At 40.4% G+C, this 22,446-nt stretch overlaps 1 protein-coding gene across 4 annotated transcripts in view; it reads right to left on the minus strand.

Annotated features, from left to right (window-relative positions):
• LOC139689136 (uncharacterized) overlaps positions 1-22,446 on the minus strand; it is a 330,286-nt gene that overhangs the window by 243,942 nt on the left and 63,898 nt on the right. The window lies entirely within an intron of this gene.

The following is a 22,446-nucleotide window of genomic DNA, read 5'->3' on the forward strand; positions in this document are numbered from 1 at the left end:
CGTACAATCGCCAATCACTCGTGCAAATGCCTAGAGTACGGATCAAGGAATACCAAACGTTCGTTCACTTCTGAAATTGTTTCCAGCGCGTGACTTGGAATGGAGCTGGTTGGTGGAAACTGCACACTTTGCAACTTTACTTTTACTACGTGTATTTTCCGTTGGTCGAAAATTCACTGTGATATATTTTACCCTCATTACGATTCATAATATTCAGTATTCTAATGCCTCTCAACAAGCTATACATCCAATTTTCCCGCCTTCTTCGAACTTATCCCAACAGCGGTATCTCTTACCAAAATATATACCTCTCCCTAGGTAGTAGTAACTTGACGCGATGGACGGACTTGAGTATACCGACGACCTAGAGAGCATTGCAGGCGGTAGCCCCGAAGAGTACTCAAGGTAAGGTGACCTATGTCAGATAGATCGAAAGGTAGGTGCCAGACAAAACTCAGTTCCATCTTTTCATAAGTGAGGCGGTTGAAAATCAATCTGACCTCAGGGGGAAGGCAACTTAAAAAAAGTGATCGCGTTACGTTGAAAACGCTATTCAGAAAAGCAACGGGAAACCACGTCCATTACATACCACGAGAGAATATGTCGGAACAAAATTACATCTGTAAATATTTTGCATGGACGGAATGAAGGGAGGAGGAAATCATACGGAATTGAGGAACTATTTTTTAAAGCAGGAGTCTGGATTCACAGTACTACGTTCCTAAGCCCTAACTAATATTTTACAATATTTCCTAAAACTCAATATATTTTCATTATTATAGTTGAAAAATAGGTACGATCAAGCCCATTAGATGAACTACAGAAGATAGCGGCCTTGCCGTCGAAATGTTGAACACAGATATACGTGAAAATCCTTTCTTTGTATTTCTGGTTTAAGATAAGTTTCTAATCAAAGATTAAGATAAGTTTTTAATTTATATAAAAATATGTATAAACATATATATATATATATATATATATATATATATATATATATATAAACATATATATATATATATATATTATACAGTTATTGTATACATTATTTGAGTGAACGATTAGGCATACTTTTCTTTTGAAAATATTCTCATTATGTACAAGTTCATTTTTCTCATAGGCCACTAAAGATAATCGATTATTTTTTGTTTCAATACAATAGAGGAACCATATTTCAGGCGAATGGACTTCATAGAGCTACCCGCCTCTGCGAAAATATATGATATTGCGCCACAAGGCAATCGATTCTTAATTCAGCGCGATATATTCGGCAGATACCGCACTATCCTGGAAAAAATGTCTTCTGAATTTCGTGCAGGCGGGCCTTTAAACACATCCACGCCCTTAAACTATCAAATGGCCATTTTATGTGGTGCAATCTAATGAATTCGAGATTAATGCCTTCCTATCTCGCGACTTTTCGCTCTAAGACAAATTTGACATCTCAAAGCCCTTTTGCGTTGGCCGATTGATAATCTTTCGCTCCCCGATCGGGAAATCTACAAAAGACCAATCGAGTCTAATCATCACCGTTGAATGAGTTGATAGTCCTGTTCATGGGGTAATATCAATGATGTGGGCTATTAATACGTCATAAAATTGCTTTGATGGAAATTATTTAGAGCAGCCAAAATTATTAGAGGAGCTAGGCTGGGAATCACGGAGCGAAGGTCAGATTTAATCTCATTCATAATTTGGTAGGATGTCTCATTGGTAATGATGTTGAGAATACTATATGTTATTAGCCCCATCCTACTACGGTAGGATAGACAAACCACATGTCAACAAAATATGAGAGAATAAGTGTAAAACAAGATAGATTTAAGTTGTCATGGTCCCCACGAACGATGAGGGATCAGAATAATGTTGTCCGACCGCGCCAATGGGGAAAAAATTTATTATTTTTTTTAATACAAGCGGTAATGGACATTCCTGGCTTACTTCCCTGTCTAGCAACACCAAGCCAAATTTTAATCCGCAACAAATATTTAAAAAGTCTCATGCATGCAGATTCCGGAAAACTCGTCTTTTCATCAGTCAACTAATACCTTCTACGTACAAGTTGTTTTCAATAATTTTGCCCAGATTACTCTGTTGTACGCCTTCCACGAAATCCACGAAGCATAAAATTACACCTCGGTGATTTTTGTTTGCTAATATATGAATGGTATGTATATAGACAATTACTATTGATGCATATAGTAATCTACCGGTGACATTAAAGGTTTTAATAGACCAAATATCTAAGATATGTTACCTTTCTAAGCCCCATCTATCACACTTCTAAACTAATTCTCTCAAGCCTGCATTGCAATAACCATTCTTCAAATTTTTATTATTTTTTGGTACCCCGCAAGCCAAAGGGAATTAAAGTGGAGTTTATTGAAGCGTAGAGGGGTGTCACGTTGTGTCTTTTTAAGGCGAGTCTTTGAAATTTAACGTATGATTATATGATTAGCCCAAACTGACCTCACCTGGTATATTACCATCAGCAATATTAATCTCACTAATTGTCATGTTAAATTATGTTACGGATAGTTGCTATTCAATGAAAATTTTAATAATGATCACCGTTAGCCAGAAATCAAATCCATTGACCATCTTCAACTGTGCAACAGACTGTAATTTTTATACATTTTTGATTTAAGAGCAATGTAACTACAAAAACGCTTGACATTTCCGCGATCGCGTTCTCTTTCCAGTGAAAAATTCATTTTTGTCCTCCATCTTTAATAAAATGAGTGCAGGATTAGATATTTTTCATTGCCACAAATTGCGGGCACACATATATTCCCTCTATCTCTCTAAAGTAACAGAAGAGAATGGAACCCCCAACACGTCAGATAGCACAACCACGCCTTCTGTTTACATCCCTCCCTCACCCACATATCTCCGCGGAGAGCGGTTTGAGGGGGTCAATATTCGGCATTGATTACGCAAGTTACACTAGATGAGGTCCGCGCCGACCTATCAGAGAACGCAAACGCGAGCACGTGACCCCGCCTCGAATGAATCGGGTCGATCCGTTGCCATAGCGCGCGCGGTCGGACAAAACACGATCGATCTCACCGCCCCCCCCCCTTCCACACCCCCCTTGGGAAGTTGATGCGAGCACCGCGGTCCAAACCTGGCGCCACCAATGCGGTCGTGATGATAACGCATGCCCAGAGAGATTATTTTAAAGGGTTCAGACGGTGGATTAAACAAGTTCTTTCCACAAAATAAATCATTTATCCCAGTCCCTCTCTCGAGTGCTTGTAACCGCATGCCTCGGTCTTTCCAAAAGAATATAAAGACACAGCGAAGTGTCCATTCAACTGCCCGGTCGCCGCATTGATTTCCCACGTCAATTCTCAACAGTACGGTTGGGACACTTGAATATTTCACGAGTAGCCATTAGGAGCATAGGGTCTGTTCTCGTTCCTTTTGGGGTCTAAAAGCTATAATAAAAGAGGACTTGATCTACAATTGAATATAGGTTGATTAAATGGTGATTGGTCGTGAATAAAAGCAGGAAGATCAGTTGGTTGGAAAACTGGCCTTCGTATTGTACAAATTTCCCCCATTTTATTTTTCCATTGACAAACAATGAAGGTTGTAGGGTGGGAAAGCGCAGAAAAGTGTAAATTCAACTTGAAATATTATTAAAGGCGATATTTTGTGACTAAAAGAAAAAGTGCGAAGCAATTTTTTTAAACACTGCTTTATTAAAAATTAAAATTGTTTTAATCATATATTTTATTTCTTTAAAGCGGCTTTAATAGTTTCATATTGTGGTTTTCGTGACTCGGGTTTCATTAAAGTGTAACACCATGAACTCCATGCTTTAACTTTCCGGGTCACATCGTCGCGTTGCGCAGGAGAGAGAGAGAGAGAGAGAGCAAGGGTCGTGAAATCCTCGCATGTTTTATTTTTTCGATTGTTGGTTTGTTTTCTCGATTCGTGTTCAAATGCGTTCCATGCTCGAAGTCACAACCATTCTAGGAGAGATTCACATGGTTCCCTAAAGGAGTTCAATCCACAATTAACCATAGAACGGTAACTTGGGTGAAAAAAACACCCCAGAACGGTTGAAAATATTGCTATATAAAATTAATTTTCTCTCGACCGATTAACTTTGAAAATTAATCTTTGTTTCACTTGATTTTGCATTTAAAAAGGAAAAAAATGCGCCCCAATAGGACTCTCATAGTAATAATGGGTGTGAGATAAGAATTTTTTTAAATTGTTACCACAATAGGGTGAAAAAATTAGCGTTACCGTTCTAGGGCTAAGGAAAATTAGTTGAGATGAGTATTAGCCCTAGAATTTTAGCATTTTGTAAGTTAGGTATCCTAGGCATTCACGCAATTCGGATGCATAAATTGCAATCACGTAAAAATTGTTCGGACAAGTGAATATAATGAAGGCCCATTCTCGGAAAGAGTTTGAGAAATTCCTAGTCTGTCATCAGGAACGTAACGTAACGTAAGACAAGACTTGATAACCCCAATGGTCACGGGTTCAAATACTGTCTGAGAAAAGTATGCTCTTCCGGTTCCATGGCTATACAAGCAAGATAGTCCAATGTAGCCCTCGCTAGGCCACGCAAAGTGAAAGTCTACCAGTCGTGGGAGGTTTTTGATAGATCCAAACCTAAGCTATATCCATATATATATTTATATTTATATTTATATATATATATATGTATTACGTTGTGAAATCATATATATATATATATATATATATATATATATAGTATATATATATAAATGATTTCACAACGTAACATGGAAGTGCCGAATAATACATTGGAGACCAACAAACAATATAGAAACACATAAAAAGATCACACGTTATTTCTTGATCATTTCGACGGAATTCTGCTCCGTATTCATCGGAAGATAGAGAAGTAATCGCTTACTGCTCTATCTTCCGATGAAGACGGAGCAGAATTCCGTCGAAATGATCAAGAAATGACGTGTGAGTGATCTTTTTATGTGTTTCTATATTGTTTGTTGGTCTCCAATGTATTATATATATATATATATATATATATATATATATATATATATAAGAACTGGCATGTTTAACTGGATCAAGTGAGGAAATATATATAAATAAATAAATATAAAAATACATTTTTTTCCTCACTTGACTCAGTTTAACATGCCAATTCTTTTCTCTCCCTATCTTGTCTACCCCAACATTTTACCCACCATCACAGCCGTCAAAAGCCAATTGGCACTCAAGATGCCCTGAATCCATATTTTCCTGCCTTATTCGAATATCTTTAATTGGTGATTAACTTACTGTCTTCCCACTTCCATTGCCTGGGTTCCAATAATAGAGATGTCAGGATTATTTCAGTTGTACCGCGATCCCTAATTGGTGTGCTACGCGGAGAGTACTTCGATTCGAGAACGTGGTCAGTCGGAAGTGGCGCTAAAATGTGTGACCCCTGGGAGCCTTGCGTTAAAAGAGTAATCTAACGATGACGCTGGGTTTTTCTCTCCACCGATTCTCACCCTATTCCCTGAATATCCTAACATTATGTGCGGCTAATACGACATATATGGTCGAAATAACTTCAGATGTCGATCGCTTTACCTTATAAGTGCTGCTGCCACTTATTCTAATTTCTCCCAAAAATACTCTCTCCTCCCCCTTTCATCATGCCTACTACTTCCTCCTTTCTTTTACTTTCCCTCAGAGTTTTTTCATTTTTATTTTATTTTACCTTGCAGGTCAAAAGCCTTCACTTTTAGGTTTTTTGTCTGTTGTCTCAACGACCAAGTTTACCCAGAAAACATTCAATACTGCGCTCACAAAATTAAATTCTTCACGCATGATCCCAGTCATCAACTCCCTCCCCTTCTGCCAAAGCTTCTTTAGCTTATATTAAAATCTTTATTTATTTTAAATGTCCTCACCACTCCGTCCTCCCCTTCCTCTGAAACACTTCCTAAAGATATAAACTCTACCGTCTTCTCTCGTGCGTTTCTCATAACTTTCATCTAAAACTTCAGACATTCGCCTCATTACCCTCCTGGAGGAAACCAAGCAGTGTGCACCTGGTGCAATTACAATTGTGGTGTTGAAGTGAATACGAAATGGCGAATGTGACGAACCAAAATGATATTACAGGCGGCATCGACGCGCTCCATTCGTCTCACGAAACAAACACAACCGAAGGGGCAACGAACCCCCGTCGCCCTGTCCCCATCTGGTCACCAGGTGGCAAGCAAAGATCGCCACCACGGTACACTACGAAGCGAAACTATGGTGTGGTACTGAATTTTCGGAACAAAGCTCACTTAACACGCTATCACGAACGATATACATACTTTTCAACAGTTAAAGTAAAATTTCATTTAATAGTTATTCTGCAACTATTGCCTTAACGTAATCCTGCATGCAAACTACCAAATTTACTCATGGTATCGAATTTGGACGTGGCAAAGTGGGGACAGAAGCTCAAACTCTAAAAGGACGTTCTTTTCCCGGGTATCGATTGAATCGAGGGTGACAACAAACACGAAAAAAAAAATTTCGGACGATTCATCCACCCTCTCGAACTTCTAAATAAGTAAATTGCCCATTAATCATACGTGGGCACAACAAAAGAGGCTATGATGGAATGAAATAGGCGGCACGATATTATAACGTGACATTCTTTGTTGACGATAAGGAACATCTATTTGCAAGTGATGAGCTGCAAGCCACTGCTAAGGTTTTTGGCTGAGGATGATTCAACACCAAGCGTGCATATTTAAGCTCTCGATCTTTCTCCACCCTAATCGCATACCACTACAGAGTCAGTAAAAATAGGGGAACTGAAGGGTTAATAGGAGTTTAACTTCGGAAACAAAGTGGTCTTGCATGCAACGGTGAGAAAATAGTACGGCGAACTATTTATTTGGCGGCATGATACGATATTTTTCTTTGCGCCATGAAATACGACCTGTAGATGTCGTCCCCGTGGGTTTATACCTGCGTACATATCAACTCCTAAGTATCGATAAGTACCAATGATTCTAGCCCGAAGGAACTGATATTAAATTGAGACCAGCAAACTATAATTATATCTAAGAAAAATCTATCAAGAGTATGTATTTTCCTGTGATTGAAACGATTATTTCTTTAGTTTTCTCAATTGTATTTAATCACTGATTTAGAACTGTTAATCAAATTTATGTGTACCTACACATACATGGATGTGTGTTGACGTTCATATTGCTATTACCATGTTTATCGTTTTCACATACGTTCATGCAGTAGGGAATCGGGAAGCTCCCTACAATGTGTGTATGGAATATACCGCTCCTGAAATACGCCATCTTGTTGACTTATAATTCTACTGTTGTCATTGTTGCCGTGGATACAACCGGGAGTAATCGTAAACAAATCAATAAGTGTTGGAGAAACAGTTGCAAGGCCATTAATATAATAAGACAACATATTTGAATTCTTTGAATGTAGTCAAAAAGGATATAAAAAGATGGTGAATTAGATGGAAATGAGTTCTGTATTAAATGTTGTTAATATATATTATGTGGTATAATGTGGAGTACAAATGCATAACCGTTTCGTTTTTTGTGTAGTGCATGTTAGAATTTAATCATTTAAACAACGACACGGAGTAACCAGTTATCTTGCTTTATTAATATTATATAATTACATACGTAATTATTCTATTAATTGGTATATTTCCCATAACAGGACGTTCCGTATCGCCAGCTGTTTTGGGGTTCAACGACCATTTCCCGGCCGAGGAAACCAGCAGTCCTCCGTCGAAGCGACCGCGACCTACGCGAGCAGATTTCGGAGGCGAGGGCCCGTCCCACGGCGCTGTGTAACGGTGAGCGGGGGCGGAAATGAGGAGGGTCGAAAATTTACGCGCCCAGCGTCCCCAGTTCCTCGTCCCCAACTCCCCTCACCTCCTTCAATTCCACTCGCACAAATTTCCTCCCCGACCCGTACAAAGCAAGCCTTCCCCCCTCCGTTCCCCCATCAACAACACAACCCCTTCTGTAGGTCCCCTTCCACAACTTCACACACCCCCTCCGCCACGCCCTTGGCCCACACCTGCCCTTCCCCGCCACCCTACCGACACGCCCTCCATCCCGCAGCGCCGCTTCATTCCACGCCGCCCACCCCCATCACACGTGCCATCATCCCCTTTAAGGCGGCCGGCCGAAGCAGTGGATGATGGCAGGTCGGTCATTTGGGAAGGAGTTCTGGTACGTACTAGCTAGCTTGGCATATCTCTCATTATCACCTGCGATAATAGTCGCCCGAGAGAGCCTGAAAGCTCATTCTCATCACGACTCTTTTTGAATGAATGCAGCAAGACTGCTTGGGAAAAACACGAAATTAAGAGATTTAAATTTTTCTTTTGAACATCGGCGTTCGTTAAGAGTTGTTTTGACTCCACTGAATGCGCGCGAAATTTGAAAACGGAAACAAGTATTCATTTTACGCCGGTTTACTCACAGACTTAAAGCCACGAACTGGTCTCCGATTTAAAATAAAATAATATTACCTTTATGATTAGAGATGTACGTAAAATCTTTTACGGGAAATCTAGACGATACGTACTGGTCTAGCATTTAAAGTATAAAAAATAGCATCTTATAGATTAGACGTTTTCAACAATTCATATGGGAAATCGACGAGGATATATATATATATATATATATATATATATATATATATATATATATATATATACATTCAAACACGAAATCCCGCCAAACGGCGAATAAATACTCATATATACAGAATTGTGTTCGTCTTTTATATGTGTTCCTATCCCCTTTCCCTTATATCTGTTTCTGTATATATGAGTATATATATATATATATATATATATATATATATATATATATATATATATATATATATATATATATATATATATATATAGGGGCTAGTCCCGGACGGAATCCCTAGGGGAGAATGTTAGGCACACGAGGAAGGGGTACAAATTGGATAGGGATGCAGGATGGGATGAAGGAAGTACACAGAGATGAAGAGGGACTTGCTTTAGGAAAGGATGTTGGGTTATGTTTTGTTAGGAGACCTACCTTAATCGGTAGATTAACTTATAATAATAATATACGTCTTTGTGGGTGTGAATCGGCTATCGAATTTGATAGTTTTGCATGTGGTTGCATTCTGTTTTACAGGTGGTGACTTAACACCCCCCGCCACACGCCCTTGTTGTGTCCATCCAAAAACTACCTTGCCCGATAGATTACCCAATAATAATATGCCCTAATATTTTCAGCATGCACGAGCTCGTGTGACCGTGACATTACACCCTCCGCCGCACGCCCTTGTTGCGACATGCGGAATATTGTATACATATATGTAGATTCGATCTTTCTGCTTCCTTCTTCTGATAGTGCCATACTACGATTTACACTGATTTACTGGTCTATCAGATCATGAAATGATTTACCCAACTGTGTCATCTGTCAACTTCATTACTTCTATTGGTTTAACAAAATGAATGAACTATAATATCCCAACAGTCCGGCCCAAGTAAAAAAACTAACAATTGCAACACGAATTGCGCTCACTTCACTCCATATTGTAAAGCGGTGATGGACACAAAATCCTTGTCAAAGCAACGGTCCGCATTAGATAAAATCGTAGTAAATATATAGATTACTTCGTGCCATCCATTATATAATTACATTAGCGCGTACTCATATAAATGAACTATTATATGGACATTTCAAATCAAATTTTACACCAATATTAGTTTTTTGTGGAATTTCAGTAAAAATAAGTTTTCTTGAGATTTCTAATATGCTTTAATTTTTGATTATTTAATATTATATTGTTGCTCGTCACCATTATCCGGGATTTCACCCCGGTGGGTTCACCTAGAATAAAGTCCGAACCCTCAAAGTCAATAGCCCAGAGCTCTCTTCCCGCTGCTTTACCACGCCCCTATCATATTATTCGAGGCGCGTGAATTTATGCGCATCGTCATGCATGAGATTGTTTTCCATGCTAAAAGTGGCCCTACCCATCCACCACAACATGTCCTACGACGTCCCCCATCCATAATTATTACGGCTAAGTCCTCAACAACGCTGACTTAAACCCCCTGGTGCTCGTTCCCATTCAACCTTGGTGACAAAAACAAGCGAATAACTGTTAGTTTAATTTATTGTTGTTATTATTAGTGGTATTCAACCCTAGAATTATACATCACTCGTGCTTAAAGTTTTTTATAGAGAATGCCGCTCTTGGATCCCGCCATATTGTTTATCTGGAATTCTATAACACTCGCCATTGTTGCCATGGGTAGAGTTTAGAGAAACTGAAACCGAATCAAGAAATAAAAAATAAATACCATACATGGAAATAAGAAAACGAACCAATGTAACTAAATACGTGAGAACTGCGCCTCGTGGGTCGGACTTAAACGAAAAGATCTCCGAAAAGGATGAGGTCATTTCATTCGGTAACCATCCCATCGGCGAAGAAAACCCTACGATCGATGCGGCACATCACGAGGCGTGACTTCGCCTCCAGACCTTTGGGGTAGCCGAGCTTCTGACTTACCACCAACAGGCTAGCCTCGGAACTTAGAATCTTGTGAGAGGTAAATTTATTGAAAATATTAATGCGTCAAACCAAAGGCCTATATCATTAACACATTAAAACTTTCATCTGAATCCAGCGTGTGTGTAAGCGTACTTGGGTTTATGCACTTGTGTAAATATCTTTGCATGTATGTGTGTGTATGTATGTATATATATGTATGCATATATATGTATGTATATATATGTATATATATATATATATATATATATATATATATATATATATATATACACACACATATATTATATATTAAAACACAGAAACACAAAGAAAGGACACTCATAAGGAGCGTCATCATCAGAATTACAATCTTCTTCTAAGAATCTGATGATGACGGCCGTGCCGTCTAAACGTCAAAACTACATATCTGAGTGTCCTTTCTTTCTTTGTGTTTCTGGGGTTTTCAATGTTTTTATCGATGCTTTAATATGTTTGTGTCGTAGCCGAAGAGCGTTCTGTTTCGAAGTAAGAGGTGTGGTATTCTAGTGGATTGGCGCTTTACTACCGATCGAAGGACGAGGTATCGACTCCTGGGCACACCTCTGGGTACCCTAAGCTTCACCCGAGCTATTTGATTTTTTTAGGGAATTAGATGCTCCTGGGAAACCACAGGTGGCATAGGGATAGAGACAATCAAAGAGATTATAATATATAATCAGATAATCAAAGAGACTATACTCCCTTCATTACCCCAAATACACGAATTTCACACGCCGTTGGGCCTACTATGACGTGATCCTTACCCATTTGTTTCGAAAACCGAACTCTAGGTAGATATAAGATCTTGCATATAATTGCATCTTAATGGAATTAAAAGAGTGGTGTCCTAATAGCACCCGCCACACCCTCTTGAGGCGGATTGCAAGGCATTGTCTGGACGTCGGCACGAGCTGATGTTATGTATCCGTGTTTAAACAAGATAGTCGGAAATTAAGTGCTAGCGAGAGCAGAGACGAGTTAGCTGCTAAATAATCAACGCACAACGTAAGATTTTGAATCAAATATAACGAAATTCCATATTTATCCAAATGTAAGTGGATTCAATTTGAAAAGTGTGGAAAGATGCCTCCCAAATCGATCTCTTCAATTTTTCTCTGAACTGTGTACATTATACTACGGATTTAAAACATTCCACGACTCATGTCCTACCGTTCTGACATCCCAACGAACCATGGCATTAAAACCGATACGAAACCCAAACAATGGAAATAATTCAAATTACGTCCACAGTTACGACAATTAAATCGATATCTAATGAACCCTTTTAAAAATCGCAAACTCATAAATTATATTGCATAAAAACCATCCGTTCATAACGCGGTTGCTGGGCGACGATTCAATAGGGTTGGTCGAGCGTGACGTGCTTGACCTTGGAAAACTTTCCTATGCACCCGAATGGCAAGAACGTCGTCAAGTTACGTCTTCCCGGAAAATTCTACATACAATTTCATGAGTGAGGGTCAAACTTCCCCCCCCTCCCCCTCATCACACTAAATCTCAAAAATCTTCAGGTGAATTTCCACATCGAATTGCCGCAATAAAATGAACCACCTGGGAATCGAATTAAAAGCGAATTGGCAATCAATATCTTTCGTCAGAATTTCCATATTATTATGAAACAATCATTTTTGGCCTTGAGTTTACCTACTATTTCATTCCAACAAATTGCAGCTTTCTTCTTTCGTTTTTTTTTATTATTTCCAAGCAACGAGAAGTTATCTCATTGAAAGCAGTTTCCCTGAAAAGAGAAAACTTGATTTCAGATGCATCAAAATTTGGCCGTGATTTACATATGTGACTGAATGAATGCGCAAATGAAGAAATGGACAAAATTCGAAGGTTTTGACTCCACATAGCGGAACTTGAAAGAGGGGATTTTTTTTCTTAACCCACTGAAACTAAATATCCCCGTGAAATTACATCAATGTCGTCCCCTGGCAGGATTACATATTTTTTTATTTCACATTCACGATTCGTAATTAACAAAATACCATGGGTCGCTTACCGATTGAGAATGATGAATTTCGGACAAAAATGTTATGAATAAAAAACTTAATTATAATCAATGTTTGTTCATGTGTACATTTATTGGACATTTCTCACGGCAAAATTGGCCGAGGAATACAATGCAGTACTTGCTATTCTGTTTTTCTACTTTCTTCTATTTTACCTTACGTATAATCATGAGTTATTATTATAGGTAATCTGCCGATTACAGTAGGTTTTGGATGAACACAACGACCAAATAAATAAACAACACAACATCTCTCCCTAAAACAAAAGCTCTTCGTCTTGGAATACTTCCTTCATTCTGTCCAACATACCTATCCCTTTCTCATTTTTCTAACATTCTCCCCTCTAATACAGTCTTCAACATCCCACTGCCGATCAATACCCTCTTCATCCACTTTTCCTGCCTCCATAGGATTTCTCCCAACAAACCCCTCTCCTCGCCCACCATGCCTAGTAGCACTTCCTCATTTGTTTTCCATTTTTTCCATTTTACGTTCTCAATCCTTCCCCACATTCACATTTCAAATGCTTCCAATCTACGCCTACCATCCTGTTTCAATTACCACGTTTCCGCACAGTACATAACTACACCCTTTATCAAAGTTTTAACATCCATACTCAACGTCCCTGACATTAACTAACTCCTCCTTGTGAAAACCTTGAAAGCCTAGTGAAATACTTCTCCTTAATTCCCTCCAACTATGACGATTTCGGTCCAGAATCCTTCCAAAATAAGTCAACTATGCGACTAGTCATAGTTTTCTGCCCTCCTATTTCAACGTTTAAATTGGTATTTTGTCTTTCTGGAAAATCGCATAACCTTAGTTTAATTTATATTTATTCTCATCTCATGTCTATCGCGCTGAATTTCCAAATTAATCAAGCAATGCTTGCATATCCCTTGGCTGACTGACAAACTTAGAGCTTGATCATCAGCAAACCTAACAGATTTTACGAATTCCCCGCCGAATTTCATACCCATCTCCAACTTTCATGGATGTATCCTAGATAATAATCTGGAGCAAAATGTTACCCGCCTAAATCCCGCAACCATACCCATCGATTCAAGAAATCCACGAATCTAATGGTGGGAAACCGTTTGATTCTTCCCCCCCCCCCAAACCTTAGTGCACCTATAAACTTACACTTCTCCCAAAAATCGAAACGTTTGGATTTTTTTCGCCGGAAATTTCCCGACACATTCCCGGAACCTTAGGTATAATACTTCGCTCAGGAGCCAAATAAACCCTCTCCGCTCTTCAATAACTAGGCCATCGCAAAGCCTCTCACCTTCCCGCAAGCACTCTCAAATGCACGCACGAGTGACACACGCACGGAGGCGAGAGGGATTGGCACTGAGGGAAGGAAACAAGGAGACGAAGGTCGGACCGAGTCGGTGCAAGGTCGGGGGAGGAGAGCAGGGGAAGGAAGAGCGTCCACTCTCTTCATACACCCTCGCGTCCTTTCTCCGTGAGCGGTTTCGGAAGGGAGGCTTGGGGATGGGGAAAGGGGAGAGAAAATATAAAAAAAGGGACGCCCTCGAGAGGCAGTGAGTGGAGGGACAAAGAAGACGGGGGCGCAATAAAGAGGGTGGGACGGGACGGTGGGGGAGGAGGGATGGGGGTTGTTTCGTTTGAAGAGCTGAGGAGGGAAAAGGGAGCCGATGGAAGCGGTCGGGGGAAGAAACCCTCGAGCCCTTTTGCCGGTATAGGGAATTGGGCCTTGAGAAGGGCTCAGATCGACGGGAGAGGGAGGGTGTGATGCAAAATCAGTATTGCTCCACATGCCGAAACGTTAACGCATGAACATTGAATTCCTAGACGATGTTATTTGTGACGCGACTATCTACTGCAGCGCGGTAAAACGGGTCGGGAAATTTGGTGGTGAATCTGCCATTGCACCACAGCCGGTCGCCAGTTTGCTCCGAGCAGTATGAGCGGAAAGAAGTGCCTCCGCATGAAGTATATTTTTCGACTTTGTAACACGACGCGATGGAGCGCCCAGCCACATACCACAACCCCCAGCCACACGTCCTTCATCGTTACCAACTTCCTGACCCGGAGTATCACCCCCCGGTGGTCCCCCAGTCCCCTTACAGTCCCGAATTGGCTCCTTGCGACTTTTTTTTGTTTCCCCGACTGAAGAGAGAGCTGAAAGGAAAGTATTGGGAGACCGTGGAAGGCATCCAAAAGAATGTTACAGCGTTCCTGAGAGACATTTCCGTCGAGGAGTTTCAGGGTGCCTTCCATGCGTGGCATACACGTCTCTGCAAGTGTATTGATTGTAAGGGGAGAGTATTTTGAAGAATTTTAAGCATTTGTACAAGTACGATCTACAAATCTATTTTTCCAGGAGAATGCTAATCACTTTTACGGTGGACTCTGTACACCACAAAAACCACTGTCTCGTATGCACTACACCTATACTATACCAGGGCAAACCATACCATCGAAAGGACACGTGGAGGGGGGTGCCATATCATCAGCCATACGTGCGGAAAAATTAGCTCATGCAAGAATTAGGATGTTATAGGTCATTTACCGGTTAAGTAAGGTTCTGGATGGACACAAAAAAACAAACGGTACGGCGACAATTTTCCTTGTCTCAGCTAACAAAACACAACCCAACATATTATTCAAACTATAAGCCCGTCTTTAATTCAGCATGCTTCCTTCCTCCTTTCATTCCCTCCAATATTCCTATCCTATTCCTGTCCCTTCTTCGTTTGCCTAACATTCTCTCCCCTCTAGCAAAATCTTCAACATCTTATTGCCATTCAAAATTCTCTGCTTCATTTAAACATATGTTAGCATATAAACAATATCACTTGCACACATACATATAGATGCCTGTATACACCACAGCAAGCTATCAACTCTTGTTTGATTGGTGAAGTTGGAGCTCACCAAGAACTAACTGGGTGAAATATGTGCGTGGACAGTGTTTGAAATTCACACATTAGCAGGGTAATAAGAGGTGTTTATTCCTTTCCCCGTGCAGTCTATGGCTTTCCAGGAAGTCTGGTACCCCGAAAAAAATCACATAGCTTGGGTGATGCTTAGGGCACCCAGAGACATTCCCAGGAATCGAACCCACACCCTACGGTCAATATCCCAAAGCTCGACACACTGGACTACTTCCCCGCCTCTTAAAATATACATTAAAATGGATAGATATCCAAAAGGTGGAAGGACAGTTGTGAGAGAATCAGCATAGATTAAAAGTGTAATGGAGGGATATAACAAACTTTCAATCTTCGGATTAGAAGACAACAAAAGGTTCAACATTGAGAACGATACAGTGAGGGAGGAATGCAGCCAGCGGAGGGTAAATAGGTTTTAGAGTATATTGAAGCGTCAGGGTATCGCGACTCGATAGGTTAGGCTAAAAAATATGTAGTCTTGTTCGGTCTGGTTCCATCCAAACACTTAAAATTGTACACGTTTATAATCATAATATGTTATCACGATAAAACCAAAAAATATAATATTTTGTTAATAAAAATTAATCATATGTAATAATGAACTCTCTCGCCAATTGGCCAATTGTTGTTTACTTATTGAAATACTCTGAAAGTCAATTCTTTAAAATATGAATCTTAAAAATTTCACCTTAAAAAATTCGTTCTTTCTCATTTTTAAAATTGTTTGTTTTTTAATATATTTGTTTCAACGTATTTTGAGGTTTATTTTACATGTGTGCGCGGGCGTTTAACGAGACATTTCCAACAGTCTCCGAAGAAAAAAATCAAATTCTTATGTTTGGGTGAATAAATCAACAAACCTTTTTGTTGAAGTAGAGTTTTAGTTCCAATGATTTTTGCTCCCAAATTCTACACCAACACAATATCCCGCAAGCCGCCGTAACGGCTAGTGGCGGGGGGTGTTAGGTCACCACCGGTAAAAACATGTGCAAAACTAAAACATTCATGCCAATTCCCACCCACAAAGACGTACATATAGTATATATGTATATATTCATACAAAAACCATTTTCACTTACATACTTGCAAAATGCAAATACTATCAACTAACATACGAATGCACCTACGGGGATCGAGATGGTGCGGGGGCTAACGTACTGGCTTCCCACCCAGAGGGCCCGGGTTCAAATCCCGGCGGTGTTTAATACTTTTCAGTGGCATCTCGATCCCTACTTGAGGTGCTTTGTGGAGGGCACTTTGAGTGAGTACGCCGTCCGTCAGATGGGACATTAAGCTGTGGAACCCATGGCGCCTTTCATAAAGAGTAGGCTAATGCCGACGCCGGGTTTCTATCCACCCTTGGTCCTTTACCACCCATCCCTAATGGCGCAAATGACCTCAGCTGTCGATCGCCTCCACTCAAAATGCCTAATACCCGATGTCTACGCAGCGTTTAATCTTGTCCTAACTTGTAAATCGAATGTATTTACTATTATTATTATTATTTTTATGAATCCTGATTGTCCGGATCATTCATGTGATCCCGGCTTATACTTACTATCCTGCCTGGTGATTTTGAACGGTAAATACAGACCAACCAAGCAGAATGTTTGAAGTCATAAAGAGTTCTTTTTTACTTTCACCGTAGCGGTGCACAGCGGACGTGGAGTGGACGAGAGATATATGGTTAACGTGAAATGCACTTTTATCTTTAGATACCCATCGCCCTGGCGCCTTCAACCCCCCCCCCCCCCCCCAATCCCTCCTCCTCCTTTGCATTAGCGCTCCACCCGTGCTTCTCCCCAGGGAACGTGAGCACACGCGCGTGCCCGTTGCGTGATCAAACTCGGTTTCGCTGGAAAATCGATGGGACGACAGTACAGGAGGGCGCACTGTATTATACCAGGAGGCATGAAATGAATGAATCTCATGGGAATAGTGCCAAGAGTGGAGGCAATGCGACGAACCAAAGCGGCGAAACATGCGTGACAGAAGGAATGACTAAGGCTTTCATTACCCAACCAATAAGACCCAACCAAAGCTCCGGAAGAAGAATTGAAAGGATAAAAATAAAGGATATTCAATGGGGGATTTAAATCCGTACACGGGGCGGGGGGGGGGGCTCTTGCACCTGGAAACTTTCCTGGACATTATTAGAGTGAGGCGATTAAGATCCATTTGTCACACGGCAGGGCTATATTTTTGAACTGTCCCCCCAACTTTTTTGTCGAAATGGTTCTCAAATGTAAATATTTAAAAGGATAGATCGAAAAAGCCAAGTTAAATCAAGCCTAAGATTCAATTAAGTGTTAATGGTGACGTTTCGTGATCAATAAATGAGTGAACCATGCATATTCTCAGAGTAAATACATTTTGGAACAACTGATTACGGGGAGTTGGCTAAATAATCAGAGAGGGTCATGTTGGTTAGCATGACGAAGAAACATTCAATCTAGTGAATTAACAACAACCTCTACCTAAAAAAGTACCCCTTGGGGCGAGAAGGGCTTGAGCCCGAGCCTGAGTGAGCTCGAGCCTGTGAGCCCGAGTTTTGCTCGCTCATGAACGACATCGCCCTACTAAGTAACAAAGATTGACTTAAACTGAATAAAAATGCCCATCCTATTGCCGAAAAGACAGAATTTGAACAATTACATCACACACATTTTAGAAATTGAGGAAGGGTAGGACAAGTTTGTGGATGAAAGAAATTTTGAAAAAAGCAATTGGGTGCCGTAGACGGTAATATAAGGATATTATAGATAATTAAGGGAAAGCGAGGTAGGTAGATTGAGGAAAGTAATAGGCATTTTGGATGGAATTAAGGTAGATAGCAAATAGGTAAGGAATAAAGAACGAGTTATTGCAACCTGTAGGATGAGGTATCGAAGTATTTTGGGTCGTATTAGTAAGAGGAAATGAATATAGTTGTCTGCAGTGGCAGATCCCATCAAAAATCCATTCTAGACCGGTAGACTACTGCTCATAATAATAATTTTTATTTTGTATGCCATGAAATTTAAAATATACTTACTGGAGAATCATAAAATTTTGTTATTACACGTAAGCATAATTTGACGAAACAAAATACGTTACACATAGAATTTTGATTAAAAACTATTTTCTTTCATTACATTACTAAAACTTTCATTAATTTTTTTTTTATTGACCGAAACCTAACTTAAATGGTAAATTTAAGGTAGGTTTCGGATGGATACAGACGAAATAATGTTAAATTCCCCAGATCGTTTAACAACAAGCAACCGAAAACCATAAACATTACAATAAACCCTTCTTTAATTCCGCATAATTTCCACTTAGCCTACTCCTCGTCTACCACGACTGAACAACTTTCTCCCCTCTATCACAGTCGTCAAAATTTAATTATCGATAACAACACTTGGAATCAATTGCTTTTATTTAAACAGTTTAGTAAGCCTTCCACGTTTTCTAATGGCTAACCCCAAAAAAGACCTATTCTGGATGATGTTTATGGGAACATCAAACATACAATCCAAATGCTCCCTCAAACCGCTCACTCCCCTCCCCGTCCAACCCTCCTACACACTCGCACGCCTATTCTTTCCCCCATCGGCCCTCAAACTGGCCCCTCCGCAGGCCTCTCCTCTTACCTATCCGTCCCTTTTCCGTAAATCCCAGACCCATAGACCTCTCTCGCCCCCGCCGCACTCAGGCGCGCATATTTGCGGGACTCCGCTTTCCCTTTCCCCTCCGACACCCCACCCCCCTCTCTTCTCGCTCACACCCCAACCGGCCGAGACGCCGGTGGGGGAGAGGGCAGCGTCGGCCGCCCTAGCTGGGGAACGGCGTTCGTACCATCACTCTATACCCAATCGACCCGGGGTGCGACTCACTGCTCGACCGCTGATGGTACTGCATCGCGCGCTACACGACGAAATTGAATCGGAAAGCCGGTGCGATGACCGCTTAAAGCATTGCACGGGCAATTTTGGTGTGCATTGAAGAAAACGTCCCCGTTTGCATCATGCTTACGCAATATCCCGATTAAATGTTCTCTAATATAGTTACAAGTTAACAAGTAATTAAATATCCGAATAATTTTTGACCACGTCAATGAAATATCGGGTTGATTACTGCGTTTATGGTTTTTATATAAACACTAATTTTTAAAACATATAAACACAAAGAAAGGACACTCACATATCCAGTTTTGACGTTTCGACGGCACGCCCGTCATCATCAGAATGCCGTTCTCAGGGGAAGAGGGGAGAGGATGTGAGTGGGAGAATGGTGAGGGTAGAAGGGGTAAGGATTGAATATGAAACGAAAAAGGAGATTGGGGGGACATGTAGGTGACTATTGGATGGATTCATTGGCCTTGATTCTGCCTGGGAGGTTTAAATGACTGGGGCAACCAGATATGCGCCATCTCGCGGATTCTCACATTTACTTACACGTTTACACTCAATCCCAATTCCTTACAGCAGGACCAATATCATGGCCACAATATCCGTTACATCCCTCTACACCTCCATTCCCTACCAAGGCCTAGAATCCCTCAAATATTAACTCTCCCGACGAGCCACACCACACACCCTGTCCACATATTTCCTCATCGAACTGACCCAACATGTACGCACCAAAAATGTGTGTAACATATAAATATATATATATATATATATATATATATATATACACATATATATAATTTAATTTATTGCCCGTTTTGAAGAATCGTTTGGCACTTATTCGGGCACCACAACACTCAGGTGAGCGCACCCGGGACCAAGCGAACTCAATAGCTTTGTGTCCCAAAATTTCTCGCTCCGTGATTTCCACGTCCATACAGCCCGCATTCTTGTTGCTTCCAGTCTTGGAAGATCTGAAGACGCCGGTGAAAAACAGGGGCTTCCGTCTTGATTCGTATCGAAGTCCAAATCGTCCACGGTTTCCCGTTCTTCTTCTTCCTTTTTTCCATATTTTTTTCGACCGTGAACTGTCTTCCACGTGAGAGATAAACGGTAAATTTCACCCCAAAAAAAAAGGTCCCCTCCCCGATTGCCCCAGAAATGAAATTCGAAATGTCTGGACAACCTCCCTTTCTTTCCTCCTCCCCCCCTTACTTACCTGTCCGTCCCTCCCCCATCTCCCTTCTTCTCTTTCTCTTCCGTGTTTCTCAACACCCTTGCCAAAATTCTTCTGACAGTTGAGTGGCATCCTCGACGTGGCGCCCCCTTATCCCGTCTCTTGCAAAACACAAACAAACGATAAACGCCTTACCGCTCGCCCCGTGGGACCGAAAGGAAAAGAGGATCCCGAGTAAAAATATATGTATAGAAACGGGAATGTGGCGCGGGAGTTCCGAAGCGCGTCCCATTTCATTACTCGGAAAGGACAAAGGGGTGCCTCCGAATTCTAAGGAGTGGTCGCCATGGACTGAACATCCAATTATGACGTAGATCGACTGAATGACCGATCGATTTTTGTCTGCGTCTTAGTAGGATACATCGAGATTATGCCAATTTCATTTATAATCACCGAATTAAAGATAACACTATATTTCAACTCGATTTTATTCGGTAGAACTAGTTGTGACGTAACGGCGTCATCGTCATGTACTGAGCTACAGCCTCAGGTACATCCTATGTACCGATGCGTCCAAACTAGTTGTACTGATTAAAATTGAAAGTAAAGATAGATTTTTAATTTTATTTCAGTGATAAATGGATTTCCACAAAGTTAAGCCTGAAAACATCGAATATTTCATTTATAATGTCGACTAGGGCTTCATGGATACGTACTTTCACCGATATATCGAATTTAATGAGCGTGGTGGTCGATAATCATCCTGGATACGACTATATGAAACATCCAAAAGCTAAGGAAAGACATAATTGTAAAATTTACCATTGGGTCAAAAAAAATTTTTGCTTCTTGATAGATTAAATTTCAGCGAAAACCCGACACGTTCGTCCAAAATTGTTACGATTAGAGTACGACTATGACAGGTTTTTTTAAAAGGAATTAAACTGGAAGCCGATTGAGATACTATGAGAACAAGCAAGACTTAAGACTTTTAGCAAGGTTCAGAACTCATCAGTTTCATTATGACGCAAAAGGGAATTATAATGACCTCAGACTATTTAGATAGGTTGGACCACAAATTTAAAGGGGACAGACACAAATATTCGCTCTTTAATCGGACAGTGAGGAATCATAATAGTAAGAAATCAAAGTCATAACAGTAACATCAAACACATACGATTGTCAAGTAAAGACAAGATCAAACGCTTCGTAGATATCTGGTACATTCGCAGATGCATGTGTATGTTAGTTGCTTGTATATGTATTTGAATGTGTGTCAGTTGAAATGGATTTTGCATGAATGTATTCGTCTCTTTTGGTGTGAATCGGCATTATTTTGTTAGTTTTGCATGCGGTTTAATTCTATTTTTAAGGGTGTTGTCCTAACACCCCCCGCCACACGCCCTTAAGTCTCGCCTTGCGTGGTATTGTGTACATGAAGTGAAATACGCCCAAGTTTCGTCCATTAGTGGTAACTTTTAAAACATCTCGAGGTTTTACGGACTCTTGCATAAGCGATAATGTGAATTGCGTATATCAGGAGCAAAATAAAACCCAGACTATCCAAGTGGAGAAATTGAAAACGCTTTCCGGAGACCACGAATTATCCTTGCAACTAGAACGATTTGACGACTCCAGGACATCGAGAACCATCAACTTTCGCTTTCAATAATTTGCACTACCTTCGAGTTTTTCTAATTCTTTTTATTAATTTTTTGATTAATTTTTTACTGACATGCCCCAACCAGTTTCAATCCTTGAAAATTACATAAAGACGCCGAAACGTGCGAATTCTCCTCAGGGAAAAAGTAGTGGGGACAATTTCAAAATCTCTTTAAGTC

This window comes from Hetaerina americana, unplaced genomic scaffold (assembly GCF_022747635.1).
Source record: "Hetaerina americana unplaced genomic scaffold, ioHetAmer1.1.p SCAF_1, whole genome shotgun sequence".
Classification (NCBI taxonomy): Eukaryota; Metazoa; Arthropoda; class Insecta; order Odonata; family Calopterygidae; genus Hetaerina; species Hetaerina americana.